Consider the following 13012-nt stretch of genomic DNA (forward strand, 5'->3'; position numbering starts at 1 on the left):
ACTTCTCAACCAGAAAAGCCTCATCGTTTCATTTTTGCAGAGACACCAAATACAAGGCGGCACCTCCCTCACCTCCTTCCAGACGTAGGGCAGTCAAGCATCTCAGTCAAGTCAAGTCTGAAGACCGAGACTTCAGCATGCACGGCGGAGGTTCCCTTTTTCTCAGCGCAGAGCTCTGGAATGGCGGGAAACCGTGCTCTCGTGCCGCAGGCAAATGGGGCAGCTCGCGCAGGTTTAAATCTAGCACTCGCCACCACCTCAGGAGACCCTGCTTTGAGCGGGATTGGAACCGAGGCTGCTACAGGTAGAACGCAGAGCACTAAAGAGCCTATGAGCCGGCTTGCAAATGTCTTGCTTTAAGCGGTCCTAAAGGCCTTCATGATATCTTGCTGCCTTGCCCCCCCCCCCCCCCCCCCCCGCCCCGAGCTACAAGTCTAACACCCTTTTCGTTCTTTCCCGTTCTTTTTCCTTCCTTCTCCTTCAACTACGATACAAGACCCATTCTCATCTCTCCGGGGTCTGGCCCCTTACGGCTGCCAGGCCGCCGAGGAGGTCTTGTTGACCCAGTACGCGCCTCCGCAGCTTCCCTGCCCCCTCTTTGCGGCTCCCTTTTCCCTCCACCTGCTGTGGGCCCCAGGCCCACGCCGACCCCCCACCCACCGCACTGAGCACGTACGCAGCGGAGCCGAGCTGAGCGCCGGAAGCTCGAGCCGGCGGGTGGCGCGCGGTTCGTCTTTCCCGTTGCTGCCGCTGCGGATGCTGCTCAATTAACTGGATGGGTAAGTTTGAAAAACAAATTTCCGCTTTGAAAAGCTTTTCACTATTTCCATTCTCGGGGTTCTTCAGTTCCTCAAGGGCCTAAAAGCTAAAGACGACCAAGTAATTTACAAGTCCCAGGAGAGCGTCCTGGTGAATGTCTGACCCTGTTCTCGGCGTGGGGACATTAGAACGACCATCGACCCGACCCCTGCCGTCGTGGAACCTCCCTGCCGGGCAGAGGAACCCGAAGGAAGTGGAAGCACCCCACCAGCCTCGAAGGTATCTCCGAATGGTGGGCTCTCCTTCTGACCAATTATGCCCTTCCTTACTTCCTCCAGGCCTCACATTCGTCCTGGGTTAGGGGACGAGTGCCGATGAAGGGTGGTCTGATGAAGGCAGAGAAGAGGGAAGCGTCACCAGGCGAGCCCACCGGGACGTGTAGCTTCCCTCGGGCCCCTCTCGCCTCGGCCCCGGGGACGCTAGCTAGCATTTCAGGCGGGTGGGGAGCAAGGCAGAGTGGGGCCGCTGGGCTGCCCTTTTGTCTTCGGAATCTCTCACTCACGGTTTTCACGCGATGAACACGCTTTGTCAACTCCTCTCCGGTTTTCCGAGGCATTGGAACTTGTTTCCTTGTCTAGAGTGCGGCACGTCCCCGAGGTTAGCAGGTACTTCCTACCTAAGGAGGCAGGGGAAGGGTGGAGCGCTGTGTCTCTGTGGCGCAATCGGTTAGCGCGTTCGGCTGTTAACCGAAAGGTTGGTGGTTCGAGCCCACCCAGGGACGGGCTGCTTCACTTTTGGCTCAGTTCCGCGTGTTTCCTGCTGTTTAGTTAGCACCTGCACATTTCCTCACATAAAGTACACATTACTGGATTCTGGGCCCTAGCCACCTCACAGCACCTAACCGTTCAGAGCCACCCCCCACGTCCCAACCTCATTCTCTGACGGTATCTGCTGGCCTATCAGCTTTATACCTCTACAACGCCAACTTCTCAAACAGATAGAAGAACCCGGGTTCTACCCAGTGTGGTAAAACTCTGTAGTCCGCCCTGAAAGATTGGATGAGTAAGTGAAACTTTTTGTGACTCCCATCTTTTTTTTTTTTTTTTTTTAATTTCTAAACATGATTGCCTTCATTGTTCAAACTGCTTGCCTTGGGAAAATTGGTCCGGGGGCTGACATTTTTTTTTGAAAAAAAAATGCTAATTGTTCATTTTTTAGAGCATTTTCGGTTCACAGCAAAGCTGAGGGGAAGGGACAGAGATTGCCCACACCCTTCCTGCCCTCCCCCCCCCCCACACAAATAGCCTGCCTGGTTGTCAACACCCCCCCCCCCCCCCACTGCAGTGCCTTTGTGCCTTTGTGACAACTCAGGAATCTATCCAAAGTCCATAGTTTACATTAGGGTTCACTCTTGCAGGGTGGGTTTGGACAAACGTATCCAGAAATGTGTCCACCGTTATAAGTATCACACAAAGTAGTTTCACTAGCCCAAACATCCTCTGCGCCCCCTTTCTGGCAACCACGAATCCTTTTCCCGTTTCCATAGTTTTGCCTTTTCCAGAAGGTCGTGTAGTTGGAATCACACAGTATGTAGCCTTTTCAGATCGGCTTGTTTCACTTACTAATACGCACTTAAGATTCCTCGATGTCCTTTGGTTGGATTGGCAGCTCATTTCCTTTTAGTGCTGAAATACTACTTCATAGTGTGTGTGTGTGTGTGTGTGTGTGTGTGTGTGTGTGTGTGTGTGTGTGTGTCACAGTTCCTTTATCCCTCCACCTGTAAGGGACATCTTGGTTGCTTCTAAGTTTTGGCAATTGTGAGTACAGCTGCCTTGGCATCCGTGTGCGGGTTTCTGTGTGGGCATAACTTTTCAACTTGTCTGGCTAACAGGGAGCCCGGACGCTGGCTGCTATATTAAGAACATTTTTGGTTTTGTGAGAAATTGCCAGACTGCCTTCCACGGTGGCTGTACCATTTTGCGTTCTCACCAAGCAGTAAGTGAGAGCTCCTGTTGTTCCCCCATCTTCGCCAGCCTTTGGTGTTGATGTGCCTCAGTTCTTTTTCATGGGGAGTAGGAGGCCAACCATGGTGTCCCGTCCCCAGGGAGTGCCTGGATTTGGGCATTGCTCTATCAATAATGTTGTGATCAGTGGATCCTCATCATCATTGTCCTCTGCATTTGTTTGACAGAGGCATTTCTTCCACAGTATGTGTGATACGTATTTAACCTCTTCCATATTGCTTTTGAAATTGAGTTGGTTTTATGGTTTTATGATTACGAATTCCTGTACACATATTTTTGGCCACTTGTGCAGGTACTTCTACAGCGTACAGAACTGGAAGTGCAATGACTGTAGTATAGTGTTCATATGCTGCTAATTTGGGGAAGTCCTGCAAACTTGCCTTCCACGGGAGCAGTACCAAATCACAGTCCCAGTTTATTTCCCAACCTATCCATGTGCCGTTCTTCATTACCTTGCCCACACCGCAATCTTCCTGAACGCCTTACACATAAGACTTTTTTCTTTCAAGGCCCTGAAATCTCGCTCAGCATTAGATTCATTTTAGTCCACCTCGTCCGTCCCTAGCACCAGCAGCTCCTGTGTGTGTACTGATGTCTCCGCTTCCCCTGAGCTGTGATCATCGAGAGGAGGACTGTCGGGTTTTCCCTTGGCTGGTAACGAAGAACCATTCCACGTCCTGGTTGGCCAGGGTTTTCATGCACTGATCACCCAGCCCCAGCGTGGCTCTGGGCTCCTCTGAAGGCTGCCTGTGCCCATGCCTCAAGGGAAGGCTTGTGGAGGGAGGCTCCTGGGCTCCGCTCATTACCTCCCTCATTGACTGTCACAACACTACTATCTCCTTTTGTGTTCTAGTTACACCCTGCCTGTGGCTATTCCTAGTGGTGTTTCCGTTACGACGCTGATATACAATTGAGTCTAAAAAGAAATTTACTAAGTAGAAGCTGTAAATCAAAGTATGGAAACTCTTCGGTAATCGGTGATAAAGGTACATGGCTGTGGCCAACTATGAAAGTGCTGTGTTCCTTAATGAGCTTTGAGAAGCATGATTTTTGTCTCATTTTTACGTGATCTCCTCTGTCCCCCTTGTCACTGCAGGTACACTCCCTCTTGCCCTGAGGCATTAAGTAGGTGGGAGGGCTCAGCTGTCTGCTCCACACTTTGAACATAAAAGGCACACTTGACAGGGATTTGTTTTCTTTTGTTTTTGTTTTTGTTTGTTTTGGGGAGCCTCTCTAGGGAACTTCCTTGTTCAGACCATTAAAAAAAAGAATCAAGATTCAGTAAATACTTCGGTTGGGAGATGTGATTGCATCATCCCGGGAGCCATGGAGTCTGTTTCTGGGGAGGACTAAATCGTTTTGTTCTTTCTCTTCTTCATTCCGTCCATTAGTTGCCAGTGTTAAGTAGGCCTTACTTTTAACCTTCTCTTTCTTTTCAACATCAGGGAGGCTGAGCCAGGAGGGGACGGCAAATCTTGGTGAAGGCTTCTCAGTGCGCGCTGGCAGGCTGGCCAAACACGAGGGCTCTGGAGGCAAACTGCCTGGCCCTGAGTGCTGGCCCTCCCCGTCACAGGGCTGGGCCCCTTGGAAAGTCAGACCAGCCTTTCGGTGCCTGAGTGTCCTCACCTGCAAGCAGGGGTGCTGATAACCTACACCGTCTCGGGGTTGTTATGGGGACTAGATAGGTTATGCTCGGTACAGCACCGAGGAACTGCGTGCTGCTCACACGGTGACGCTCGCTCGGAGAAAACTGCCAGTATCATTGTAACTAAGACTTCCGTTTTCACTTCTAACTGCACCACTGCTGACTTTCAGCATTCCCCAGAATAAATGAGGAGTGTTAAATGGTTCCCATGGGCTCTCCGCCTCTGTATCAGTGACCAGCACCTGGAAAACTGGTCGCTTGATAATTTCCATGGTGAGTTAACTGACAGGACAGTGCAGCAGGGAACTGGATCCAACTTGATCAAATTCTCGGACCTTGGACAGGCGTGATGAGTGTTCAGCTCCAGGTAGACAATCTTTTGCCCGTGCTTCTAGCAAGAGCTTTTGATATCCAGTCAGACTTCCCCGGGGGGGTATTAAAAGAAAACTTCAGCTATGCACCAGTGACACCCCCCCCCACCTTATTTTAAGAACAAAAGGAGGAAGAAAATGTGATTTATCTGGAAATTGTAGATTTCACCTTTCAGTGATGATGGAGTATTTGTAGCAGAACAGCATTCGCCCTGAAAAGAAATGAATGAAGTTTGAATGGAAGGAATTCTGCTTGAAGATTTGGAGAACTATCAATGCAGATAGGACCCACCAGTCCTTCAGCTCAAGGGGAGAGATGAGAGAGAAGAGAAACTCAATGGAATGAGACTAATTTTCTGCGTTATCCCCTCAGGGCATTTGCCAGTTCTTGGCAGGAACAGGAGACTGAGAAACTGGAGAGAGGGAAGCTACTAAGAGTCAGAGAAAACAACATGTTAAGTGATCTCATAGGTCTGGACAGAGAAGTTGGGGGGCCGGGGGGTGGGGGGGGGGGAGAGGAAGGTCATATGGAACTGTCCAAGGATTCAGACTTGAGCAGCCAAGATCCTGGAATGGGTTAAGTGAGCTGGGTGCTTGGTACAGAAGTTCCCCACAATACATTTGCAAATTAAGCTATGTGCATCGAAGGGGCTTGGAAGGCCAGCAGAGTGTGGCTGAAAGAGAGTGGAATTTGCAGCACTACCGAGGTGCTTAGGGGATAAAAACTGAAGCTCAGGATTCATGGAAGAGGAGGGGCCCAAGGAAACATACCAAGGTCGCAGGTGGGAGCCCCGGACGTCTGCAGCACAGCAGTGTGAGCAAACTAGCTGTAGATTGAGGCTTTCCCTGAGGGCGAACCAGCTGCAAATCAGCTTCGTCAAGGATTAGAGGTGATGCGCCCCTCTGCTGCCTGCTGGGGGAGAAGGTGAAAGATCTTCAGAGAAACAACATCTCCAGCCTGGCTGTCCTTCACACCACGGGTTCATCATTCAATCACAGTATTCTAGGATTGTAAAGGAAGAGAAGCAAGAGAAAGAAGGCAAACCGTAGAAATTGCCTCTTGAGATCTTGAGTTCTCAGATAAGAACTCAAAGCGGTAGGTTTCAGGGGAGCCTGGCTGGCTCAGTGGGTAGAGCACGTGACTCTTGATCTCTCTGGGTTGTGAGTTTGAGCCCCACGTTGGGTGTACAGGTCACTTGAATAAAATTTCTTTAAATTACTTAAAAATCAGGGGCACTTGCGTAGCTCGATCGGTTAAGCATCTGCCTTGATTTTGGCTCAGGCTCAGGTCATGATCTTAAGGTTGGTGAGATCTATGGGGCAGAACCTGCTTGGGATTCTCTCTCTCTTCCTCTTCCTCTGCCCCGAGCTTGTTCTGTCTCGCTCTGTCTCTCTCAAAGTAAATAAATTGAAACTTGAAAAAATATATTACTTAAAAGTTAGAAAAAAAAAAAGGTAAAGTGGTATGATTCAGCTGTTCAGAAAATAGATGACAAGATAAAATATTTCATCAGAGAAATAGAATCTAGTTTTAAAATCACATGAAAATTAAATATATGTAATAGTTGGCATTTTAAAAAAAGTCAGCAGGTCAGTTTAACTGCAGCTTGGACTCAATGGTAGAGAGAGTATTAACCTCGAAATTTGTAAGTAGAAAGAAACTCTCCAGACTGAAGCATACAGAGCCAAAAGGAAGAAATATTAAGAGCGTAACAAAGATAATGAGCCATGTCATGAAGTCCTAACACGTGTGTAATTAAAGTCTCAGGGGTTGGAGGACCAGAAAGTGGGGCAGAAACTATATCATGGAGAATCAAAGAAAAATCATGATGGTCTCTCCAACCACATGTGCAAGAAGTTCGGTGCACTGCAAGCCAGGTAAGGACAAGAAGGTCACACCCCTAAACTGCTGAACAACCAAGGGCAGCTGAAAACAATCACAGCAGCACCCAGATTGGGGTGTGGGGAGGAGGGGACACTCCTATGACATCGTCCAAAGATTGGGAGCTGAAATCTCAGCAAAAACATGAAAAACAAGACCTCAATGAAGGGCCAGAGCAGTATGATTTCCAGCCACCACGTGCTGTCCCCGACCCAGTATCTTTCAAGGGTGAGTGAAGTGAAGACCTTTCCACATAAGCTAACGAAAAAGAAATGCAAAGTGCAAAAGGTAACTCTTCAGGCAGAAGTAACTGCACAGGTCACAGGGGAACTGTGCAAAAGGAAGGAAGGAAGGAAGGAAGGAAGGAAGGAAGGAAGGAAGGAAGGAAAGGGAAGGAAGGAAGGAAGGAAGGGCAATGAATAGGTAAAATACGTGGCTAAGTCAAATAAATATGACTCTCTGAGCAATGGTAATAATGCCTATGTTTTTAAAATGTATGTTGAGGGGCGCCTGGGTGGCTCAGTTGGTCAAGCGTCCCACTTTGGCTCTGGTCATGATGTCATAGTTCACGAGTTTGAGCCCCGCGTTGGGCTCTGTGCTGACACCTCAGAGCCTGGAGCCTGCCTCGGATTCTGTGTTTCCGTCTCTCTCTGCCCCTTCCCTGCTCACGCACTGTCACTGTCTCTGTCAAAAATAAATAAAATAGATAAAATGTATTTTGAAATAAAATTAATGCCAATAACTCAAAAATGAGGAGGGTAAGTGGAGTTAAGATATTCCAAGTATACAGTGCAATAATGTGATAAACGTGTAAATGCTTGTACTAACAATATATGCAACATATCCATCAGCCCGGGAAGTTTCCCGGCAAATTATTTCAAAGAGGGAACCACTCTTCTCTGCTAATACTTCCTGGAAATGGAATCACCCAGGAGTATCAGACAGGTACATATAACTATGCGAGGGGCTTATCCGTGTTACCGCCTAAACCCTAGTTTGGATGTTTTTACTACAGAGTACTTAATCCATTCTAAACATATACAAGGGTTTGTGTATCACCTCTGTTGAGGGGCATTTGGGTTGTATCCGGTTTTGCCTAGTATGAATGATGTCGCACGAACGTTGTTGTAGAAGCCTCTTTGGATGTTGGCATTCATTTTTCTGGGGGAGTGAATAGCAATATTCCTAGGTAACGGGGCAGGTCAGGTTTTTCACTGTATGAGAAACTGCCAAATATTAGGAAAGTCGTGCTAAATTACAGTGCAATCAAGATCACGCAGTAATACCGTACACACTCCAATGCGGGAGGGAGAGAGGAAACAGCTTTAAAAATACCTATTTTTCTAGGCTTTTCGTCTTCACTTTGTTCCCAATGCTGAAGGCCCCCCTGAAGGTGGCTGTGGTCACACCGAGTCTCACCACCAGCCTATTCGGGAGACTCCAAGGCAGCCCACCCAAGAATCACTCAAAACGCCAGGTAGGAAGAGACCTTCCCTCCCCAGTCGTGGCTCTGCCACTCTTCCGCTCGGTGCCACTCAACTCGGTTTCTGGCTCTTCCTTTTCATCCCTCTGGTCCGTGACCTAGATTTCACTGGAGCGTGTTGGCCGCGGACCTCCTGTCAGTGGCTTTAAAGCAGCGCAGGCAGGAGCCCGAGGGACCCCCTTCGCCCAGAGGACACCGAAGAGACTCCGCTCTGCCGGGAGGGCCGCGGGGCGGCGCAGAGCCAACGGGCTGGCGGAGGAAGAGCGCGCACCCGACGTCTGCCCCGGGGCCCCTCGTCCTAGAGGCGGACACCCTGCGTTCGGTGCGATTCCCGAGGCCAGGCTGCTGAGGGCGCTAGGGTCCCGTCCTTGGGGGCGGGTGGCGGGGCGTTGCGGGGTCCTTTGCCGGGGCCGCTTCGGGGGCGCGGGCTCCTCGCCCGCAGGGTCGTGGCTGTTTCCAGGGCCTTGGGCGGTTCAAGCGAAGTCGGCGGCCCGATAGTGTGGCCGAAATGCCGCTTTTGGGGGTTAGAGCCGGAGACCAGGCCGCCTGCCTCGTTTCCGTAGTGTAGTGGTTATCACGTTCGCCTCACACGCGAAAGGTCCCCGGTTCGAAACCGGGCGGAAACAGCTTCCTTTTACCACTACCCCCCCCCCCCCCCCCCATCTATTGTCCTTTAAAACGCAAAAAGAACGAGGGCCGGAGTCCCACCGCCACCTGAAAGCCTTCTCAGCACTCGACCACCAGGCCTGGCCGCTGTGTGTCTGCTCCCAGTCACCTTGGAGAGCGGGCCACACCCACTTAGTCACTCCAACAAGGGCACGCAGGACGAGGCCCACTTCAGGTTACCTCTACTTCCACGCATCCGCTGACCTGCTCATCTGGCGCCTCCGTCTGCCCGACGGGCTCACAGCGACCGTGGCTCTGAAAAGCAGCACGTTCTTCCCTGGGCGGCACATTTGCGCAACAGGTGTATTTATTTGCCTGACAGAACGCAAAGAACACAAACCAGCTGCACCTGGGACCCGAGCCAAAGACGCGTAGGTGAGGCGTTTCAGGCTCCACCTAATGAGCCCATGGGGACACCAAAGGAGCCCGTCCCCGTGCCGTCGTCAGGACAGCTCTGGAGCTACTTCGGAAGTCGCCAAGTAGAGGGACTCCGCCCCTCCCCCCCGCTGAGAGCCGAGTCCGCACCTTACCCATCAGCAAACGAGGCTCAGAAAGAGAGCACGGCCTTGGCTCTGCAACACACACGGCTCCAGCTGGACTAGAGTGTGGCACAGGCCAGTCACCTTGTGGTCAGGGCCCAAGGGGTCGCTGAGGCTGGAAGAGGTGGTGAGCAGCAGGGCAAGGGCTGGGAGCCTTGTGCGGCTGCATTCAGCCCTGCGCCGCTGGGAATCGCCTCCGCTTGTGCTCTGTCCGCCTGGGAAATGTCACCTTGACTTTCAGGGTTTTCATCTGCAGGGGCCGAAGCAGGGATCCTGTGTGGGTGGATTCCCCGGGATCGGATCGGTGGGATGGGATTTGGATTTTTCACCGCTACTGCTCAGGTTCGATTCCAATCCAGGAGACTTTGTGGCTGTCTCCATACTTAGGATTTGCCTTTTCATCCCCCAGAGTCTGGTGTGCACCCAGGGACGCTTGCAGAAGTGGCTGTGCACTGAGCCCCTAAAATACGGGAGGTCAGGAATCCGGGTCCTTGTAATGGCCAGGCTGGGAGAGGAGAGCTGGGATGAGAAGCCAGGCCAGCGGCTCCCTTCCATTCACCTCAGAAACCCAAGGTCTCACTTCAAGCGTTTTCCTTTAAAGAGAACCTGGGACTTGACTTCGTCCCGCCTTTCAACCAAACAGACTCGGGCTTAACAGCAGTGGCAGGACCGACGGTTTTCAGGGTTAGAGCAGGAAGCCAGGCTGACTGGTTTCCATAGTGAAGTGGTTATCAAGTTCGCCTCACACGCTAAAATTCCGCGGTTCGAAACAAGGTGGAAACAGCTTCCTTTTCTTCAATGTTAATCCTCCTAACAGAAGGAAAAAAGGCAAGGGATTGGGAAATTGGGAAGGACTAGCTGTACCTGTGATTCTCAGGAACCATGAGAAAAAGTACAATTACTACTCACCACTATCTATGAGCCAGTACTCATTTGTCTTCTCATAAGCAGGTTGAAGAGGAGGCCAGGGTGTTACCACGTTCCCCCCACCCCCGGAAACACAGCAATACCCAATTCAGGTTGGACTTTATATCAGGAAATGCCTTAAAATTCCCTTTGTTTACCTTCTAGCGCCTGAATCTTCTCCATAGGCTCACACTGGATAAAAAGATTGTGTATCTGAAGTATTGCCTAAGGGTAGAGCTCAATTTCCCTTGACTCCATAGCAAAATCGCAGAAGTTTATTTCCTTGACAAAGCCAAGGTAAAGATATCTAAATCTGTACCTGGATCTCAAGCCAAGGATTTCCAGAGTCAATATTTCCATATGCATACCAATTAAAAGTATATATTTTTGTATGTTACCGAACTAAAGAACCCAACACTCACTCAAGGATACTATATGTGTTTTTCAACAACACAATCTTATTTACATATGCAAAGAGAAAGTGTGATGAAAAGACTTTCAGTAAATCCCTGAGAGTGTAAGCCACCAGAGGTGGACAAGGGAAAGGGTGTGGGGAAGCAGAAACTAACTGAAAGACAAGTATGAAAGAACCTTGCTTAGAGCGCCCATGTTAATTTTTTCCAGAACTAAGGCACAGAATGCCTGGTCTTATGTACCCAGGACCCAGAAATATATTGGGAAATATATCAGGAAAATGGAGTTTTCTTAAATGCTATAGGAAAACAGAAAATTGTATCTGTGTAAACCAGTCTAGTGAAAAACATAAGAAAAAAAAATTTTTTAATACATGATATAGAAATGAAACCAACTGGGTCAGGAATCCCCAACACAAGACTACACACTGCTAATTATAATGGCTTCAAGTCTTGTCAGGTTGTTATAAAAGTAAATTTCAGTTACAATAGGATATTAGAAAAGGGCTAAATATTAAGAGCAGTACAAACCTGTACCAAGCTGAGCACGAAAGAACTAAATATGATTCTTAGACAAAGGCAGAAGGCAAAAAAGTATTACATTGAGTAGAGTTGTGTTAAAAAACAAAATTTGAAGGTCTAATTGGCTTTAAGTAATTCATGAATCGGGCAATATCCCAGCTAACAAGTAGAGGGGAGCTTTGCAAGGTTTTTATAGGAAAGAGAATGGGACAACACGGTATTCAGCAAAAGAAAAGAAAGGATGTTTCAGACTGGGTCATCTTTCCTTAGGGGTAGTAGCTAGGATTCTAATTAGGTGGATTACTTCATCTTCCTTTAGGGAAAGGAGAGGGCCCAGGTGACAGATTAACTCATTGGTGCTGACCAGAAAGTTCCAGATTTATTGGCCTAAAATTCTAAAGTTTTTTTTAATGTTTATTTACTCGAGAGAGAGGAAGGGAGAATGAGTGGGGGGTGGGGGGTGGGGGCAGAGAGAGAGAGAGGGAGACACAGAATCCAAAGCAGGCTCCAGGCTCTGAGCCCTCAGCAGGGCTCAGACTCACAGACCAACTCCCAAACCATGAGATCATGACCAGCTTAGCCACTCAGGTGCCCCTATTGGCTTCAAATTCTACTCCTGGAGAGGCAGAAACTGCAATTAAGTCTTGGTTGGTTGTCCTGGGGACAAGTGACACTATCTTGGGCCTGTGTTTTTCTTTTTAACAGGTGTAATTGTCTTAGGTCTATCCATAATGTAGTCAGACTGCTTTGCACCGAACTGGCTTCCCTTCATGGCCAAAGGTATGATAAAGGAAATCTCGAAGTGAAGTTTCACTATTTGCTCTTTGTCTCTAAAACAAAGGAGATTAAAAGAGGAATCATTCAATATTTGGTCTTTTCCAGAGACTCACAAGAGACATCAAAATAGAAAGTACAAGTATTGTTACAGGCAGCTGGTTAGGTTCCAAGAGGATGTCTGGAGGCAAACAATGAGGAGATCAGAGCCAGACCAGAGGTCAGGAGAGTCATAGGCCCTTCCTGGCAGCACTCTAAAACAAAGCCACAAAAAGCTATATCCAACCAGACAGGCCCAAGATAGCTGATGAAGTAGGTTGGAAACCCCTGGCAAAATAAAGAAAAAAAGATGAGAACTCCTGCTTCCAAGCTATCCCCACCCCAAGTAATGAACATTCTACCCCCTCGTTCACAACTGTCAATAAAAGATAGAAACCTAAACCCCAACTTCTCTGAACTTCTCTCTCCCCACCTCCCTCTCCCTCCTGCTTCCCTGCTCTCTATCCCAAGAGTAATAAACTTTACTACTTGTGTCCCTACTATGCTGTGTTGCACGTCTATCTCATGACAAGACCAAGAACCTTTGCCAACCTGTTTGGGACGGGCCAGGTCGGAGCCTCAGGGTCTCCCCAGGTCACCTGTATCACGCAGATTTTCTTTAGCAACTTGGACACATTCCTTAATGTTCAGCTTCCTGAATTGTCGCTGGGTCCTGAACACCTTTTTGGAAGAACTGGTGACCATAAGTCTACGCTAGCGGATATCCTAGAGGATCAACAGCTGGGTTTGCAATCCAGTCCCTGGACCAGGCTTCCAGTATAGGATAGAAGGCCCCAGTTGATAGAATTTTTATGTTCAGGCTCCTTGACTTCCAGAAGCTGTTGGAAGCAGACTTCAGCAATCCTATTGTGAAATTTGTGATGGTTAAAAGGGCTGAATTTTGGTTGCACATCCCCATGGCTCTTAGCCTAGTAAGTAGTGATTCACTTCTACCTAGGGATTATTCCCTGCAGTCATTCATTCAACCT

General features: G+C 49.0%; 2 long non-coding RNA genes and 2 other non-coding genes across 7 annotated transcripts in view; 3 read left to right on the forward strand and 1 right to left on the reverse strand.

Moving 5' to 3' along the window:
• Positions 1-393, reverse strand: part of LOC147578321 (uncharacterized) — a 49046-nt gene extending 48653 nt beyond the window's left edge. For all 3 annotated transcript variants that reach the window (XR_015255075.1, XR_015255074.1, XR_015255077.1), the window contains exon 1: positions 73-393. This is a non-coding gene — a long non-coding RNA (uncharacterized LOC147578321). The remainder of the gene's footprint in view (positions 1-72) is intronic.
• LOC147578324 (uncharacterized) lies at positions 126-12524 on the forward strand. Of its 2 annotated transcripts, XR_015255073.1 has the most exons (5): positions 126-304; positions 497-1038; positions 8029-8158; positions 10441-10572; positions 11916-12524. It is a non-coding gene; the product is annotated as an uncharacterized LOC147578324 (long non-coding RNA). The 2 variants fall into 2 exon arrangements; XR_015255072.1 differs by lacking the exons at positions 10441-10572; positions 11916-12524 and adding an exon at positions 8267-9734.
• TRNAN-GUU (transfer RNA asparagine (anticodon GUU)) lies at positions 1467-1540 on the forward strand. Its single transcript has one exon. It is a non-coding gene; the product is annotated as a tRNA-Asn (tRNA).
• TRNAV-CAC (transfer RNA valine (anticodon CAC)) lies at positions 8718-8790 on the forward strand. The gene has a single exon. It is a non-coding gene; the product is annotated as a tRNA-Val (tRNA).
• Positions 12525-13012: the final 488 nt, after the last annotated feature.

The sequence above is a fragment of the Puma concolor genome, chromosome C1, assembly GCF_028749965.1.
Source record: "Puma concolor isolate L17-30 chromosome C1, mPumCon1.1.hap2, whole genome shotgun sequence".
Classification (NCBI taxonomy): Eukaryota; Metazoa; Chordata; class Mammalia; order Carnivora; family Felidae; genus Puma; species Puma concolor.